Genomic DNA, 21287 nt, shown 5'->3' on the forward strand with positions numbered 1-21287 from the left:
GACATCTTCAGCATATTCTTGAGTCTATTAGGCAGGTCAACTCACTATGGCAACAAAACACACACAGCTACACACAGCAAATGTCTTGCAACTCCATAAGAGTGTGTGGAGATTTTAATGTAATGGAAAGAAGATAAAATCAGGATCAGTTAGATTTGGATTTTTAAGCTGGTTTAGCTCCCAATAATGAATAATTAGCCATCCCATCTTAAGAGAGAAACCAAAACATAATTTAAAAAAAACAATTACCTTGTTTTTGGGAATAGGAATAGCCTTTTTTTTTTCAGAACTATTCAAGAGGTATTCAGCTTGTAAAAAATGTCTTCTTCCTAATCTTGTCCCCTCCTCCCCTCCAGAGGCAAGCACTGTGGCAGTTTACTGTGTGTCCTTTCACAAGACAGTCTTTGCATAGATAGACATGTCCTATACATAATTTTGTAACAATAGTAGTATACTCTACACACTTTTTGGCACCCTCAATTTCTGATTTAATAAATCTCTGAGATCGTTTCATCGCGGTAAATTTACATCTGCCTCATATATAACATAATATTACATTGTGTAGAGTATCTCAATAAAATGGATTCTCTGTTGATGTGCGAACACTGTGTTGTTCCCAATCTTTTGGTAATCCAAACAATCCAACAACGAATAACTGTGTAATCTCACCTTTGTGAAACTATATAGTATAGATTCCTACAATGGAAACTACTACTTCAGTTGTTACATGAAATCAAAACTTGAATCTCCATAGAAAAGTAATTCTCAAAGTTTTTAATACTTTCAAAAACTGATGACCCCAAAAGTTTTATGTGGGTTATATCAATGGCTATGTATGATATTAAAAATCAAGACTGAAAAATAGTTAAATATTAAGTTAAAATAACAACCATAAATATATTACATATGAACACATTTTCATGACAAGTAATTATTTGTCAAAACAAAAGGTTTTTCAAAAGAGAATATAAGTGTCAGGCTTCAATATCTGGCTTAACAGAAAATAGCATCAATTTTTAGATAGATTTTATATGTAATTTGTTGTAATATGTTGTTTTGGTTAATAAATATAAAAATATATAGTTGGAAGAATTATTTTAATAGCCCTTTCAGATAACTAGCTATTCTTCCATATCACCATGAAACTTAGCAAGTAATAATTTCTTAAAGTTACTTGAAATGAGGTATCTAAAGCTCTATCAATGAATTTTCTATATCCTGTTCATTAAAATCCATTGGTTTATCTTGCACTTTGAATGGATGCTTTAGAACCATCCATGAATTTGTGTAAAATGCATGACTTTGTAAAATCACACATGATCATTTGGAAAATACTGGTTTACTGAGTTATGTGGCTCTTCCAAATGTTGATATACTTCATTACATAATATCAAAAATTCATATTTGTAGGCCGGGCGCGGTAGCTCACGCCTGTAATCCTAGCACTCTGGGAGGATGAGGCGGGCGGATAGCTCGAGGTCAGGAGTTTGAAACCAGCCTGAGCAAGAGCGAGACCCCGTCTCTACTAAAAATAGAAAGAAATTAATTGGCCAACTAATATACATAGAAAAAATTAGCCAGGCATGGTGGCGCATGCCTGTAGTCCTAGCCACTTGGGAGGCTGAGGCAGTAGGATTGCTTGAGCCCAGGAGTTTGACGTTGCTGTGAGCTAGGCTGACGCCATGGCACTCACTCCAGCCTGGGCAACAAAGCGAGACTCTGTCTCAAAAAAAAAAAAAAAAAAAAAAAAAAATTCATATTTGTTAATATCACTACAATCTCATCATAAGAGTCATTAGTTATTGGGAAACTAACTATCAGCTCATAGCACATAGAAGTTTTCCAAAATTTACAGTTTTGTTTGAAAGCTCCAATTTTGTCATTGGCACCAAATCTTTCAGTTGTTTTCTTTTTTTTTTTTTTGAGACAGAGTCTCGCTTGTTGCCCAGGCTAGAGTGAGTGCCGTGGCGTCAGCCTAGCTCACAGCAACCTCAAACTCCTGGGCTCAAGCAATCCTTCTGCCTCAGCCTCCCGAGTAGCTGGGACTACAGGCATGCACTACCATGCCCGGCTAATATTTTTTATATATATATATATATTAGTTGGCCAATTAATTTCTTTCTATTTATAGTAGAGACGGGGTCTCGCTCTTGCTCAGGCTGGTTTCGAACTCCTGACCTCGAGCAATCCACCCACCTCGGCCTCCCAGAGTGCTAGGATTACAGGCTTGAGCCACGGTGGCCGGCCTTGTTTTCTTAATGTGACAAACTTGCCTTGTTCATTTTAGAGAAAATGTCTATCAAATACTCAAGTCTGACTAACCATAGTTTGTCAGTTGTTCTTTCAAGTAAAAAAAAAAAAGGTATAAAAGTGGCTAGTTTAGCTTGCAACTCAATTGCACCAGTGCTTTTTATCAACACAATCATAATACTTGGTGTGCAGAAGTGTCTTCTATATAGTTCTTATTTCCCTACAAAGAATATTATAAAGTGTTGAGATTTAGTAAAATTATTATTTTTGCTGCTTCAACAAAAATATTACTATTAAGTGAAACTGACCATTTCTTATTTCCTTCCTCCTTCTCCTCCTTCATTTTAATATTGTGAAGGTATGGTGGTGAAGAACACAATGAATGCTAATTAGGTTGATGCTACTGCTTTGATTTGTGCTAAACTGCAAGGAGCTTTACACACCATTGCTTCCACCACATCAGTATAAATGACAACATTGTGAAAAGGCAAATGATATCTTAGTATTATTGTAAAAATAATTTTCACTTTGTATACCCCCTGAAAGAGTTGAAGACACCGACCTTCCACAGAGGTTCTTACTTTGGACTAAACTTTGAGCATCACTGCCAGAGAGGTTGCACTGGTAACTGAATTAACAAATGTTTTAATTTTTGCCAATCTGATAAATGAAAATGGTATCTCACTATGCTTAAATTTAAATTTTCTTATGAATTATGTTCTTGGTCTTTTACCCGCTAATCTGTAGAAGTCCCCTCCATATTAAGAAAAATATTCTTTGCCTGCGATTTATTAAGGTTTTCCATGATAGCTTCTAAATTTTGCCTATAATTTATAAAGGCCTTTCCACTCCACAGTTATACCTTCCTGTTTTCTGACCCCAACTCTGTTTTCCTCTACTACGTCTGGGTATTATTTTTACTTTTAAGTCTTAGATTCATCAGAAATTTATTTTGGTATAAAATGTGAGTTATGATTCTACTGTACTTTTTACACATGGATATCCATTTGTCCCGTACCAATTATTGGATGATGTATAGTTTTTAGCAAAGAAACTCAATCTCTTTTGTATTATTTCTCTTACCTGAAAAATAATTGACAAACATAATTTGGTTACCACATGGGATCACTGTGAGGATTAAATGTGGAAGAAAGAATTTTGGAAAAATTGTAAAGCAGTAAGCAAACATAAAGGAATACATTATTCCTACATATCCCCTCTATCACTGTGGGATACTGTATATTTGGGACAGTAATATACTGTGCTTATTAGGTAGGCAATACAATCTTGGATCCAAAATAAGGCCTAACAGCAAAAGAACAGACATGTATTTAAAAATAAAAGTCCACAGTTAAGCAAAAGGGTAGCGGAATGGTTCAAACTCTTATTTTGATTAGCATGAGCAAGCATAAAATGACAGTATAAGTAAAATTAGTTCATTTAAAAATGAAATCTTTACACTCAAAACCTTTAATTAAATGCCAACAATCTAGTATTTTACATTTGGAAAAAGATGAGAATCAAAATGTCTATGATTAAAGCTATTCCAAAGAATTCTTAAGAAATGCAGACATGCCTGGGGGTAGTAGAAAGGACAATGGGAAAGATTTTGCTTTTAGGATTGTTCTGTTACTAAGGTGCTCAGTCAATTCAGTTTTTTCATCCCTAAATGAAAAGGTCAGATTCCATATATAACATTCTAAAATGGTACTGGTAGTCCACTTCCATTAAAGCTACAATCTAATTTACAAGCATGGGCTTAGGTGCATCACAAGGACCTGAGTTCAAATCTCAGCTATCACTTGCTAGCAGTGTGACCTTCGGCAGGTTATTTATCATTTCTTAGCCCCAGTTTCTTTATATGTAAAATGCATAATACCCCAATATTTTCTTATAAAGATTAAATGATAATGATGACACTAGTAAGCATTGAGGGCTTTTAATGTGCGAAACACTGTTATGTTTCATACATGCATTAACTCCTCTAATCTTCATAATAAATCTCATTATATTATTATCCTATACTATTACCTCCATTTAACACAAGAAGAAACAGAGGTACCAAGAGGTGCCTTGCCTATGACCATAGAATTAGAGGCAGACCCAGAACACAAACTCAGGCAGCCTGTCTCAAGAGCCTATATTCTCAGCCACTGCCCTCTGCATAGTCCTTGGCATATAAGAGTTTAATAAATGGGGGTTACTGTTAGGATGATGAATATTCAAAGATGTCAAATGCTGACAACACAATGTCAAAGACAGTTGCTTTTACATGAGCCAAGACTCACCACTCTCTAAAGAAGCAAAGATGGGCTATAGACTTTTAGTTTCTTCTGGAGAGAATGAATGAGCATGGCCTCCAACGATGCATGAAAATGGCTCCCATTAAAATGGACATTGGTAATAATTGCTAATAAATGTTATTCTACAACTTCTGCCTATACTCATCTTTCCTTGAAATATCTGTCGTTGGGAGATTCATCTTCAAAATCCTTTTATAACTAAATAAACATAGGCTAGCTTAAAAGTATAAAACAGGGACAAATTTCAGAAATATTTAGACTAATTTAAAATATGCTTTTGAAAAATAAAAGAACACTCTGGTCATGCTGATTTTGAAATTTCTATCAGAAAAGTATTTTGGATGTCTTAATCATTTGGTTGTACAATCGAGCTAATTAGTGCTTTTAATCAGAAGATAAACATCTTTAATTCCCTTCAAAATTATATTTTCCACTTACAGATATTTTAGGTCAGCTATGAAACAACCAAACATGTAATCTTTTCAAATACCCAAAAGTTATTAGGATATCAAACTCTCAGGTCAAAGCGCCTCATCTTTAAGAAGTTTGTTTCTTCCCTTATAATATTCATGAAAGATTTTTATGTATGGAATGTCTGAACCAGTTGCCTTTTTCTCACTCTGGCTAAATTCTTGTTTTACTGGTGCCTGTGAACTTTATTCCAGAAGGGTTGAGGTTGGTAAAATAACAGTTATTAACAATGGTATTCTATTGGTTTCACAAGATATACATTTTCAAAATTAAAATCTTTATTATACATCCTTTTCAGAGGACAAACAGGGAACCAAACATTATAAAGTTGCTAAGTTAAAAGCAAGTGCACAAACAATTTCATGGCAGCTGTGTGACCTCTGCAAGCATTTCATGGCCACTAAAAGCAAAATGTTCTACCTAATAAGAAATGTAAAGATCCTTTCTAACACTGGTGTTTTGTTTGCATATATTTTGTTCATATTTTCCTAATTATCAATCCCTTTATTTTAAATAATCAGTCAAGAGAATATAATAATCAGGTTTGACTAAATTAATTTGTCACTGATTTCAAATTATACATGTTAAAACTATAAAGGCCATAGAAATTATGTCATTTACCTTCATCATTTTATAGATGAGAAAATTGAGGCCCACAAAGGTTAAACAATTTCTCTGGGATCACACAGAAAGGGACAGTCAAGACTTAACTCCTGTCACATGTTCCTTCAACCATGCAAGCTCTATTTAGGAATGGCCAGAATCAGGTAATTATTCAATTTGTTAGGTATAAGTCACTGCACAACATCAGGATATTAATGACAGGCTTTCCAAATACCTTCTGCATTAGAGTGGCAGTTTATTCAAAGGTACTAAAGTAATTTAAGGGGTTAGTCATCTATGAAATAATTTAAACATCATTTATTATCACACTTATAAACAAACTTTAACTGTGTTCATAAGCATTGAATTAATTACAGAGGAAAAAAAGGGGAGAAGACATCTAGATATGCATTTGTATCAATTTCAATAAATGTACAGGGCCTACCGCTGTGGTTCAGCATTTTTTCTATTCCAATACACATGATGGGTATGGTATACCCTGGGATGGAGGAAGGGAACTGATAATTCCTGAATATCTATTAAGTCCTAGTAGAGGTTCTTTTATATGTACTATCATATTTAATTCTGATAAAACCCATGAAGCAAACAGTATTATTCTCATTTTATAGATGAGGACATTGATGCCTTATGATATTAATCACTCAGGCAAAAAGTCAATAAGAAGCAGGCAAAAGGGGAATTATAACTCATCTGTGTAAGTTCATTATCCAAGGCTGTCTCCTTCCCTTCCTAAAACTGACAAGTACTTTTGAAGGGTTCATCCAGAACCAGAGACCTAGCAAACAGCTAAAAAATATGGATTTTCTCTGGATTGAAAGGAATGGCCAGTACCGGAGAACACATCCTTACATAAACTTTTTATCTTATTTTGAGTTGATCAGTTTAGGAATAACAAAACTGAACGTTCGTTCTAAAATTTTTCATTTAGTGAAGTATATTAGCACAGTATTAACAACAATATAAATGGTCCAGTAATTTTGATAAGTTCATAAAGTTAGTAAGGAATTCATCCCAAGAATTATCTGGCTTTAAGACCACAGGCAAGTTGCTGTATTTCCCTATGGTTGGTTTTCTAATTCACAAAACAGAGTGGGCAAGAGACCCCCTTCTTGCTTTAAGGGATTGGGTCTTCTTTACCTTGGTCCTCAAATAAGAAAGCAAATATAATCTTTATCACTGAATAACTATTTACTAAATAATATTAAGCCTTGAAAAATACAATGGTCTGAGCTGAGATTTCAAAATTCAACAAGTTGTAATATCCATATATCCTCATGATTTCATTGTACATGAAATAGTGTCTTATTAATTTAGATATCCACAATACTATTTGATGCACAATTTACCATATTGCTATATTGTCCCACCAGTGGGAATGTTGCCAAATAATAGTGTTAGTATATGAAAAAGCTTTTAATCATGTTCCCATTGATTTGGTTAATCACTGATTTTGCCAAGTACAATAAAATCCACTAATTTTACTCCCATTCAAAAAACCTCTCTTTAATATTAATATATTCTTTCTTAGTTCCTTGATAAATGATGTTATTTCCTTGTTTGATGACTTATGGTTACAAAAAATACATTTCATTCTATATTAAACAAACACTTAAATCTATGAGTAATGATTCTTGAGAAAAATCTTAGAGCAGTACTTTCTGAGATTTTTTGTTTTTTGTTTTGGTCTATAATTCATGGCTTGGGTGAAGTCCTGCATCTGGGCAAACTACACATCCTATATGAACAAAGAAGTGTCAGCTGGATTATAATGCTGACACTTGGGTCTATGCAATTTCAACTTTTGACATTGAAGAAATTCCTGCAGCTTCTTCCTCACTCTAAGATACAGCAAATAATCATGAATTAATATTACTCTAATTTCTCAGATGGGTCCCATTTTTTAATATTACTCTCCATATATGCAAATGATATGCATAGAAAATATTCTAAATAACATAGTATTTTAAATTAAGAAAAACATTTTTCTTTCAATCCAGATTAAGGTTTTAATAACATATAACTATTAAAACATTACTTAAAACCAATGCAAAATGGATTATAGACTTAAAGAGCTAAAATCAGAAAACTTAAAGAAGAAAATGGGAAAAAAAATCTTTCTGTACCTGGGTTATTAGGTAAAGATTTCTTAGATATGATACCAAAAACATGATGAATAAAACCAAAACTTGATAAGCTGACTTCATGAAAACTAAACATTTCTGCTGTTAAAAAGAAACTATTAGGAAAATGAAAAGGTAAGCCATAGACTGAGAGAAAAGATTTGATATAGGCTTTGTATTGAGAACATACAAAGAAGTCCCATAGGTTAGTAAAATGACACAGAATGAATTATTTAAACATGGACAAAGTCCTGATATATTGATTAAAGGGACAATTGACCAAGAAGATACAACAATTGTAATCATGCATGCACCTAAAAACAGAGTACGTTCTCTGATCACAGTGGAACGGAGCCAGAAAGCCACTGTTCTAATATCAGGAGCTTATTTTGAAAGACTATAAGAAATCTGAGAGGGCAATTAACTGACATATATAATATATATAATACAAGAGAGAAGGGATTGGGGCGCCATTCTCAGTCTTCTCAAACAGAATAATGCCCAGCCTAGAATTTTGTATCCTGCAAAACTAAATTTTGTATATGAGGGTAAATAAATCTTTCTCAGATAAGGAAACAATGAGAGAATTTGTCAAGACAAGACCTGCCCTCCACAAAGTACTCAGAACTGCATTATATACAGATCAGCATAATAGACACCAGTGTAAAATCATCCAAAAGCTAAAAAGTAGGAGGCCAGATATCACAGTGGCTGAAGAAATAAAACAAAGCAAAAAACTTCTACTCAACAGGAAGAACAGAAATCCATCCCACTTACCAATTCATTCAGTAAATGTGAATGGGTTGAACTGCCCACTGAAGAGACACGGGCTGGCCAAATGGATAAATATATACAAGCCAAGTATCTGCTGTCTTCGGGAAACACATCTAACCCACAAGAACTCATTTAGACTCAAAGGATATTACACGCAAATAGAAACCAGAAGAAAGCTGGTGTAGCAGTTCTTACATCAGATAACTTTGTTGATTTTCAAATCAACAAAAATAACGAATGACAAAGATGGTCATTATATAATGGTAATGGGAACAATTCAACAAAAACACATAACAATCCTAAATATCTATGCATCCAATACAGGTGTACCCAGATTCATAAAACAAATCCTACTTGATCTAAACAAAATGATAAATGCCAGCACCATAATAACCAGGATTTCAATAACCCTCTGACAGAACAGGACAGACCCACCAAATAGAAAATAAACAAAAGTAACAATGGACTCATACAGAACTCTAGAAGAAATAGGCCTAACAGATATTTACAGAACATTCTGCCCAAATACCACTGAATATATGTTCTCATCAGTTCATAGGACATTCTGTAAGACTGACCATATTCTAGGCCATAAAACATGTCTCAACAAATTGTTAAAAATAGAAATTTCACCATGTATCCTTTCAGACCTCAGTGGAATAAAATTAGAAAATCAACTCCAATAGAAACTCTCATCTCTACACAAAGTCATAGAAACTAAACAACCTACTGCTGAATGATAGTCAGGTCAAGAAGGAAATTAAAATGGAAATCAAAAGATTCTTTGAACTAAATGATAAAGGGGACACCAGTTATCAAAATCTGTGGGAGACAGCTAAAGCAGTCCTGAGAGGAAAATTCAAAGCCATAAATGCCTACATCCAAAAGAATGAAAGATCACCAATCAATCACGTTATGAATTGTCTCAAAGAACTGGAAAAGGATGAGCAAACAATCCCAATCCTAGCAGAAGAAAAGATATAACCAAGATCAGAGCAGAACTATATGAAATTGATAATAAAAAACTATATGGAACATTAATGAAACAAAAAGTTGGTTCTTTGAAAAGGTAAACAAAATTGACATGCCTTTTGCTAGAATAACCAGAAGTAGGAAAGAAAGGACTCTAATAAACTCAACCAGGAATGAAAAAAGAGGAATTATAACTGATATCACACAAATAAAAAAACATCATCTATGAATATTATAAAAATCTATATGCACATAAACTTGAAAACATGGAGGAAATGGACAAATTCTTAGAAACAGCCTACCAAGGCTCAATCAGGAAGAAAATGGAATTCCTGAACAGACTAATATCAAGTACCAAAATCAAAACAGCAATAAAAAGTCTTCCTATAAAAAAAGGCCTGGACCAGGTGGCTTCACACTCTAATTTTACCAAATATATGAGGAAGAACTGGTGCCTATCCTGCAAAAATTATTCCACAACATTGAGAAGGAAGGAATCCTCCCCAACACGTTATACGAAACAACATCACCCTGATACCCAAACCAGGAAAGGACTCGATAAAAAAGGAAAACTATAGATCAATATCCCTTATGAATGAATATACATGCAAAAACTCTCAATAAAATCCTAGCAAATTAATTTCAGCTGCTCCTCAAAAAAATCATCCATCATGATCAAATGGCTTCAACCCATAGATACAGGGATTATTCAACATATGCAAATCTATAAATGTAATTCACCACATGAACAGAAATAAAAACAGAGACTATATGATCATCTCAATAGGCTCAGAAAAAGCAATCAGCAATCGACAAAATTCAGCACCCTTTTATGGTAAGAATGCTTAACAAAATAGGCATAGATAGGACTTACCTTAGAATGATAAAAGCCACCACATATAAGAAACCCACAGGCAACATCATACTGAACAGGTAAAAATTGAAAGCATTCTTGTTTAGAACTGGAATCTGACAAGGTTGCCTTCTACCACCACTTCTATTTAACATAGTGCTGTAAGTTCTATCCAGAGCAATCAGACAGGAGAAGGAAATCAAGGACATCCAAAGGCAGGCAGAAGAGGTCAAACTATCGCACTTTGCTGATGATATGATCTTACATTTAGAAAACCCCAAAGATTCTGCTAAGAGACTACTGGAATAAATAAATAAATCTAGCAGAATCTCAGGTTACAAAATCAATGTACACAAATCTGTAGCATCCATATACACTAATGACAGCCAAACTGAGAACCAAATCAAAGATTCAATACCTTTCACAATAGCAAAAGAGAAAATAAAATACCTAGGAATATATTTAACTAAGGAGGTGAAAGACCTCTACAGGGAGAACTACAAAACACTGAGCAAGAAAATAATAGAGGATGTAAATAGATGGAAAACTATTTCCATGCTCATGGATCAGCAGAATCAACATTGTTAAAATGTCTCTACTACCCAAAGTGATCGACAGATTCAATGCAATACCTACTAATATTAAAATACCAACATCACTTTTCAAAGACCTAGTAAAAAGAATTCTATCCTTTGTATGGAACCAGAGAGGACCCTGTATAGCCAAAGCAACCTTAAGCAAAAAGAATAATTTGGGATGCATCAATTTGGCAGACTTCAAGCTATACTACAAGGCTATGGTAACCAAAACAGCTTTGTACTTACTGTCACAGGAACAGAGACATCAGCCAATGGAACAGGATTGAGAACCCAGATATAAAATCATCCTCATATAGCCATCTGATCTTTGACAAAGCAGACAAAAATATACACTGGGGAAAAGAATCCCTATTTAATAAATGGTGCTGGTAAAACTGTATAGGTACATGTAGAAGACTGAAGCAGAATCTGAACCTCTCACAAAAATCAACTCACAATGGGTAACAGACTTAAACCTAAAGGCATGAAACCGTAAGAATTCTGGAAGAAAATGTTGGAAAAACTCTTGTAGACATTGGCCTAGGCAAAGAATTTATGAATACTCCAAAAGCAATCACAGCAACAACAAAAATAAATGAGAGCTGATTAAATTAAAAAGCTTCTGCACAGCCAAGGAAACTATCATTAGAGCAAATGGATAACCTACAGAATGGGAGAAAATATTTTTATGCTATATATCCAATAAAGAGCTGATAAGTATAATCTACATAGAACTCAGGAAAATTAGCAAGGAAAAAATCAAACAACCCAATTAAAACGTGGGTAAAGGACATGAACAGAAACTTTTCAAAAGAAGATAGACTAATGGCCATCAAACATAAGAAAAAATACTCAATATCGCTAATCATCAGTGATATGTAAAATCAAAATTACAACAAGACATCACTTAACTCCAGTGAGCATGGCTTTTATCAGAAAGTCCCCAAACAATAAATACTGGCGTGGATCCAGAGAGAGAGGAACACTCCTACACTGCTGGTGGGACTGCACACTAGGACAACACCTCTATGGAATCGAGTATGGTGATACCTCAAGGAACTAAAAGTAGAACTACCATTTGATCCAGCAATCTCCCTACTGGGTATCTACTCAAAGGAAAAAAAGACATTATATAAAAAAGACATCTGCACTCGAATGTTTTTAACAGCACAATTCCAAATTGCAAAGACGTGGAAACCAAGGGCCCAGAAATACATGCATGGCTTAATAAAATGTGGTACATGTATACCATGAAGTACTCTACTCAACTATTAAATAAAACTGGTGAACTACCTATTGTATTATCCTGGATAGAGCTGGAGCCCATTCTTCTAAGTGAAGTGTCACAAGAATGGAAAAACAAACACCACATGTACTCACCGTTAAATTCATACTAATCAATCAACACTACTATGCACATATGGGAAGTAACATTCATAGGGTGTCAAGCAGGTTGAAGGTGGGGGGCAGGGGAGGATGGGTAAATTTACATCTAACAGGTGCAGTGTATGCTGTTTAGGGTATGGGCATACTTGTACCTCTGACTTTGGCGGTGTAAAGACAATTTATGTAACCAAAGCGTTTGTTCCCCTTTAATACTCTGAAATTAAAAAAATAATAATAAAATTAAAAAATGAAATAAAATAGTGGAATGAAGCAGACAAAAATGGGGAAAATCCCTGAATAGACATTTCTCAAAAGAAGACATATAAATGGCCAATAAATATATGAATAAAAATGCTCAACATCACTAATCATCAAGAAAATACAAGTCAAAATTACAATGAGATATCATCTCACTCCAGTTAGAACAGCCATTGGGAAAAAGACAAATGATAGCAGGTGTTGGTGAGGATGTGAAGAATAAGGAGCCCTTACAAAATGTTGGTTGAAAGTAAATTAGTACGGCCATTATGAAAAACAATATGGAGGTTACTCAAAAAATTACCAAGAAAATTACCATATGATCCAGCAATCTCACTACTAGGTGTATAGCCAAAATAAATGAAATCAGTATTTCAAGAGATATCTGCATCCCCATGTTTATTTAGCACTATTCATAATAGCGAATATATGGAAACAACCTAAGTTTCCACCGATGTACAAGTAGATAATGAAAATGTGGTATCTATATATAATGGACTATCATTTAGCCATAAAAAGGAATTAAAGCCCGTACTGACAGCAACAAAGATGAATGTGAAGGGTATTATGTTAAGAGAAATACACTAGATGAAGAAAAATAAACACTGCATGATCTCACTCATATGTGGAATCTAGAAAAGTTGACCTCATAGATGCAAAGTAGAATAGTGGTTATCAGAGGCTAGGAAGGGTAGCAGAGAGGATAGACTGGGAAGAACTTGGTCAACTGGCACAGAGTTACAGTTAGATGAACTTGGTCAAATGGTACAAAGTTACAGTTAGATGGGTGGAATAAGTTTTTGTGTTCTACTGCACAGTAAGGTGACTATAGTTAACAATAAGGTATTGGATATTTCAAATTAGATATTTAAAAGAATTTTGATTGTTCTCACTACAAAGAAATAATAAATGTTTGAGGTGATGGGTTTTTTAATTACCCTGATTTGATCATGAGGCAATGTATATATGTATTGAAAACATGACATTATACCCCCTAAATATGTATAATTACTATTTATCAATTAAAAGTTTAAAAAATTTAAAAGAAATTTATATCAGCAAATGCAAGGAGGAGAAGGAAAAGATTCATTATTATAATACACGGTAAAGAACCAAATAGTGCATACCAGTGGGTAACTGTTGGTGACCATCAAAGAAGGTGATCACATATTGAAAAACCACTGCTGAAGAAGAAGGGGTGTACAGTGTTTAAGGATACAGAGTGTGAGACAGACTAATATAACCTAGTCTGCTTTAAATGCTGAATATGTATAAAATCAAGAATATGAAGAAGCAATTTTATGATTTTTATATAAATTTTCAATTGCAATCAAAAAGCATTCAAAATATTTATCAGAATTACATCTGCATCCATGACTCACCAAGACAGATGCCTGACAGAAGCTTTTGCTACACAGTAGAAACTTAGTGACTAATCACTTTTGCTATGGCAACTACTGCACTGCATCACTACAGTGACATGGAATGAAAAGGAAATAGTAATGAATTGGATTTGTTACTTGTTTGAAAGAGTACTGCAAATATCAGAATACTTTAAGAACATCTAACCACTTTAGATGTTGTATGGCAATGTGTGCACATAAAAGATTTCCATTTTACCACAAGTTTATAATAGCACTGTCTGTTTTTGGTGGGACAAGGTCAGGGCAGGCTGAGGGAGATATAGGTCCAGCAGGTTAGAGGGAGAACCATTTAAACTGGTTACTATGACTTAGAACATATGAAAACAAAATTGGCACTATAAAAATACAAAAGGATACTAAGAAACTATGCAATTACAGTTTTCTACTTAAATATTAAACAATAATAAATACTGTGATACTGTGGATAATGCATGTTCTGTCCACTGGTCATAATTCATTAATTATAAAAATGGAAATATGAATACTAAAAATTATAGCTTATGAGAATCTAGAATGTCTCCTACTAAAATCAGCACCCATCTATTTTAGAGATTCAGAATAATTTTTAGTTCTATCACTTAACTTTAATCAAAATAAGCAAAAGTAATGATGTATCAGTCTTCATCATATGAATGATGCTCAGAAGTTTTGAGTTAAGATTATGGTTGAAGGTACTTAAGATGTCCTAAATTTGGATTCAACAACCAATTATAATATTTTTAAATTAAGTATTCGATATTAATACTGAATCTTAATACCCAATTAAATCCATTAGAGTATTTTTCATTTAATTAAATAATTCATTCAAAATTATTCATTAGTATTTATAATGTGACTGGCACTGCTACGGGCATGAGGATTGTTAACAGTGGACAAAATACATCAGTGGAGTACATTCCAGTGAGTGCATAGGAGTAGCATGCATACTACATCAGACAGTTATAAATGCTATAGAGAAAATTAAAGTGGGAAAGCGGGGTCAGGGATGCTCGGTTTATACTTTTAAATAGAGTGGTCAGGGAAAACCTCCAGAAGTGGGTGACATTTCAGCAAAACCATAAGGTAGAGAGGAAGTAAGCCTGAGGTATATCTGGAGGAAGAGAATTCCATGCAGAGAGATGAGCAAGGACAAAGGCCATCAGGAGGAACAGTTCGAAGGACACCAAGGAGGCCAATGTGGCTGCAGTACATTTACATTTATAGTGTTAGGAAGAAGGGGAAGATGCTCCTGACATGTACTCTTTCATTTATCCATTATCTATCTTCTAGTAGGCAGTTAAATAAGGGTATGCTTATATCCAACTCTGTCTGTTCAGAGCTTGTATCTTCAATTTGTATTTCGTTTTGGTCTCTAATAGACATCTCAAACTTAACATGCCCTCAAAAGAACTATTAATTACCAGAATCCTGAAGTTCCTCCTTCCACTCCTTTCCTATCTCCTTTAATGGCACTTCCATCAAGACAGTTGTTCAAGTCAAAAACCTAGAAGTTATTCTTCTTTTTCTCTTCCCTCCAACATTTAACCCATCAGCATGTCCTGTCAACTTTATTTTGCAATACATCCTAAATAAGACTACTACTGTCCATTTCCTGGTGATTGCCCTGGTCCAAGTCATCATAGCTTTAGCCTGGTTAATTGTATATCCTCTTAATTAATCTCCTTGAAGCATCCAATTGCATTTAGAATAGAACTCAAACTCCTTACCTTATTCCACAAAACCCTACAAGACCTGGCCAAGTGCCTGCCTTCTTTATGTTCCTTCACTTTGATGTTCCCTATGCATGCAGCACCCTCCCCCAAGATCTCCTACAACTTCATTCAAGTCTTGGATCAAAAAAATGTAACCTCTAACCAGCTACCTAAAATACTTTTCTCACCTCCTATTATAGCACTATGTTAAATTTCCTCAAAGCTCTTACCACTTTCTAAAAATTCCTTACTAATTTACTTGTTTTTGCCTTTCTTCTCAGAATAGAATTTAAACTCCATGAGAGTAGGGTGTTATATGCCTCATGCTTGGCCAGTCTAAACAGTAGGCACTCAAAAATTATTTTTTTGAATATATTAGTCAAAACCTTGTACAGAATATAAATATTTTACTATAAAACAGGAAGGAGAATAAATGGAAGAAAAACTGATTGCTACACAAATTTAAAACATAAATTGAATATTTGAACTGATATGTCTGTACCACACAATTCATTCAAAGAAAAAAAGTATTATATTTCAAGTTCCATAAACCCAGCACTTACATCTAATTTGTTCATACTATACAAATTGAGGTAGCATATATTTGTATTTACTGGATAAATGTTGACTGGTGATGACAGTGACATCGTAGTAAGTTTTATACAGAGTATCTGAAACCGCAAACATTTTCTTTCTTATTGATGACTCTCAATTGGAGTCAGTGTCCCTTTTTAATGAAAATAATAAGGCTACTTAACAAAAGAGTGCCAATTTTTAACTGTAAGAAACAAATTAACAAAAAAATACATTATTAAATTAAGACTTTGGAAGAAAAGGCAACCTTAAATGACTCATATAATAAGACTGAGTCCAGAAAGCACAACATCCAGGCTTTCTTCTATCCAGCCTCCTTTATAGTATAATCATTACCTACTGGAGGGAATTTGATTCTTAAAATTCATTTATAAGAGAGAATATGAACATTCAATTACCAATTAGTATTCAGACTAAATATAAAGTTTAAATTGTCATACATGGCTCAGCTGCTTTACTTTTATTTCCAGATCAAGCTCATCTGATTTATTTTTATTTCCAGAGCAAGTGCTTAACAATAACCAATTTTAATTTGTCAGAATAATTTGTTTTTGAATACACCTAATTGCAAAACAAGGGGAGTACAATTGCCATAGACATTTCAAACTACGCATTTCTGCTTTACCATGGTTAATTTGGTGTTAACACTTGAATTTTTACTGATCATTAAAAAGACTTCCTAAAACAACTTTATTGTGGAGTTTCCCTGTCATTTCTCCTTCACTTTTTTTTTTTGAGACAGAGTCTTGCTCTATGGCCCCAGCTTTTATGCAGTGGCATCATTATAGCTCACTGCAACCTCAAACTCCTGGGCTTAAGGGATCCTCTTGCCTCAGCCTCCCAAGGAGCTGGGACTACAGGAATGCGCCACCATGCCTGGCTGATTTTTCTTTTTTTTGTAGAGAAGGGGTCTTGCTATTGTTCAGGCTGGTCTCCAAATTGTGACCTCAAGCAAACCTCCTGCCTGGGCCACCCAGAGTGCTAGGATTACAGGTGTCAGTCACTGCACCTGGCCCCATTCTCCTTCACTTTAATAAAGTCGTTGATTATCTATTATGCTAGGCACTGGGTATATTCAATTGAATTAGATTTAGTGTCAACCATCAATGACAAAATCTTTAAGTTGTTCAAGATTTTCTAATATGTTAATAACTTTCATGGATGACAAACTTTTCCCCTTTCTTTTGCTCCTGTATTTTTTATAGGATTATCAGGGAGACCCGACTGAGATTTCCAAGGCTTCACCATCACATACAATATTCTTCCTTTACTTGAAGAATAAAGTGTGATCTCTTTGTTATGATTAGATACACAAGAGTTAGCATTAGATTTGGATATATAAATTTATATGAGATTCAAAATGATTCAATCTAAAGAAAATGCTGACATTCTGTACAAGTTTTCTGTTTTCCCTTTAGTTTTGTAGTTTATTTATTTCCACTACATCTATATTACACAAAAAATTAATACATGTTTTCTCTAAGTCTGGTCCTATGTAACATTTTTTTGGTAAAAAAATACTTTATTTCTATTGACTTCTTTGTCCTATATAATTTTAATAAAGAGATACCACCTTATTTATGGAAACTCTAGAATTTAATATTTGGAGTCTACCTAGAAAAAGACTCAACTCTAACATATATAAAAGGATGACATAGTAGTAGGGCAAGACACAAAACACATCTTCACTGGGCCGCACAGAAGGAGGAGAGTGGTGAGTGGTGGGTGAGCAAGCAAAGCTTCTCCTGTGTTTACAGCTGCTCCCCACTGCTCGCATCACTGCCTGAGCCCCGCCTCCTGTCAGATCAGCGGTGGCATTAGATTCTGCATCATGGTGAGTTGTATAATTATTTCATAATATATTACAATGTAATAAAATAGAAATAAAGTGCACAATAAATGTAATGTGCTTGAATCATCCCCAAACCATTCCTCCACCCACTGGTCTGTGGAAAAAGTGTCTTCCATCAAATCAGTCCCCGGTGCCAAAAAGATTGGGAACTGCTGTTCTAGTAGATAAACATTCCTTGATGACTGCTTAACTAGTAGAAGCATTTATGGGCTGCAGATCTTGCAAGCGTAAGGGTAGGGCACAGCACCTCATGTGACATTTACCAATAGTAGCCACTATTCATTAGGTGATTTCTATGGCTCAGGGGCTGCTCTGAGAACTCTGTAAATGGTAACTTTTGGGCCACTAATGTCCTATTAAACTGTAACTCTAAAGGCCTTTTCTTGGTCATCCTTTGCATCACATTTTAATATCTGTCAATAGTTTCTGAGCACCTTTTAAGCACTCCTTTTATTTCCTCCTTAGCCCTCTGTGACTCTTTTTTAAACCTTCTTCTTTGGAGAGATCATTCAGGTCTTGATCTCTTTGCTCTTGGAGGATTCTCAAAACTGTTTTGGTTTTATTTCTCAGCTCAGGTCTGTGAAATGCTCCAGCTTTGTTTTCTTACCAACATGATTAACATAATGACTCTAAAGTATCTTAGAATTCAATCCAGCTCCCTCTCCTGGTTTATCTATTTTTAGGAATAGTATCATCATTCTTTAGGTCAGTTAGAGTCAATTTTTTATTTTATTTTCATACTCTCTAGTGTCAAACCAATCAGCAAATTTACTGATTTTTTTCTTTGCCAATTTTCTCACACCTCTTCCTCCATTTATTGATGTAGTTCTAGTTCCAGTTCTCACCACCTCATGCCCTGACCTATCTCCTTAGCGGGTTCTATCCCTGGAAAATACAGTATTTTAAAACTTTAAAAATCTGCCTCTCTTTTGATATCAAAATCTCAGGTACCTCAGAGATTCTAATAATCCTCCCCCGAATGCCTATTTCATGCTCAAAAAACATTACCTTATACATATCCCACTAGATCAGAAGATTTTGTTCAACTTTACTTTCTGAAGTCAATAAAAAAGGTATTAAAAAGATGATTAAAATTGTTCTACTACTTCACATCACTTCTACAAAATAAAATCAACATTTGTTCATTTGTTATTCATTTGATAATCCAATGTGTTCACAGACCATTTATGTTTCCACAATCTTACAGAAACTCAAGCCAAACTGGTTTATTTACTAGTCACTAACCATGTCATTTTCATGCCTTCACATATTTTTAGTCAAACTTTGGAGTTATTTCCAAGTCCAGTCTGAAAGCCCATCTCCTCCAGAAAGCTTTCCTGCTCTTTCTCAGCTTAGAATGATGTGTACTTTTTCTATGCATTAAATAACTAACAATGAAATTTTGGTTTATCTTATATTGTGACAGTTATTTGTTGCTTTATTCTTGCATTTATTTTTTACATATTTGTCTTTTGTCTTCCCAACTAGGCTCCAAATTTCTTAAAAGCAAGGACCTTACCTTTAAAATCTCTGCTTTCTTATGTGGTGTTCAGCAGAATATTTTAAGCACAATACAGGTCTAATTTTTGCATTTAATTTGTAGCAGTTAAAGAACCTATGAAACTACATGATCTTTTCTAAAGGAGTTTTTCATGCCCACTCAGAAGATAGGATTGATTTTATTAATACATGAACTTAGAAGTTCTATGACAAAAATTCTAACACTTTAAAAAAAATGTAATGGGCATACATAGTTCGGTTTCTTTCTTACCATTGTTGACTATTAACTTTCTATAATTTACTTTTTCATCATTAAATTAACATATTAAATTAATTTAACCACAGAAAAATTTAGAAAATGGGGAATAAGATAACTCATCATCTGACTTTCACACAACTATTATCTTTTTAATATATTTCTTTCTGGTCTTTTTTTGTTAGACAACTTAAGTGAGATGGAAGCCACTTAAACACTCCTCTTTGGTACAGGCTTCTTCTTGTCACCTATATTATATATTCAAGCATGTGCTTTCTTTACCAGCTGAACGGTAAATCTCTGAAATCATGCTGACTGCCTAGCTGGCTGTCACTTCTCTTGCCTGGGTGGAATTGAAGGTGGAGGGCAGGATGCAATTCACAGATGTATTCAAATGTACACTTTTCATAGGAAAATGCATGTTCTGGATATGCTAATATTCATATTTTTGGACTCATTGATAGTCTTGTTTTTCTGACAATATTCAACTAACAATAGATGAACACTTAAAAAGGCAATGTGGAATATTTATTAAAAATTTACTGGTACATTAAAAGAGGTTTTTTGATAAACTGCCCAAAGTTATTAAAAATGAAAGAAATAGTTATGTTTCTTAATTTGACTATATCCTATATTCTGCATATCTTAAAAACACTAACATGTAGATGTCTATGTTCAGTAAAATCTTAAAAAAAATTTAATGTAAAGCCATTAATATTTTGTTAAAAGCAAGGTATTTTATGACATAAATACAATCATAAAATAAATAACTTTAATTTGGACGTTCTTAATCAAGTGTTAATGTGGTGAGAGAGGTCTGTGAACCCCCTGAGAATTATATATTACATATATACATTCTTTTGTATAGAGAATATATACAAAGAGAGACTTGCAAAGGAATCCATTATTAATCCGGCTAACCAAGTCAGTCACCAAATTTCAAAAACTAATTTCATGTATTCTATCACTTGATTATTTGCATCAAAAACTGTAAACCAAGCACAAGAAATACACTTAAAACTAAAGTGATATTCAATGTAGTAAAGCTAAAATACAGTACAACATAGAAATTCATGTTAAAGTTTCTATTATATAATACTGCCACAACTTCTGTTTTAGCTGCCTGGGGATACATCTCTATGAAACTGAACAGTGAGTTGATTTAGTCAACTGAGTAAAGTGCAGCAGCATCAAAAACAAGTAAATCAAATAAAAAGACTCAAACTATAATTTTTCTTTTTGCTTTTTTTACGTATAGGTCTCGCTATGTTGCCCAGGCTGGACTTGAACTTCTAGGATCAAGTGGTCCTTGTGCCTAAACCTCCTGAGTGGCTGGGACTATAGGCATGTACCACTGCACCTGGTTCAAACTATAATTTCT

At 34.1% G+C, this 21287-nt stretch overlaps 1 protein-coding gene across 3 annotated transcripts in view; it reads right to left on the reverse strand.

Annotated features, from left to right (window-relative positions):
• Nucleotides 1–21287, reverse strand: part of ITFG1 (integrin alpha FG-GAP repeat containing 1) — a 305254-nt gene that overhangs the window by 198188 nt on the left and 85779 nt on the right. The window lies entirely within an intron of this gene.

The sequence above is a fragment of the Microcebus murinus genome, chromosome 20, assembly GCF_040939455.1.
Source record: "Microcebus murinus isolate Inina chromosome 20, M.murinus_Inina_mat1.0, whole genome shotgun sequence".
NCBI classification, from domain to species: domain Eukaryota; kingdom Metazoa; phylum Chordata; class Mammalia; order Primates; family Cheirogaleidae; genus Microcebus; species Microcebus murinus.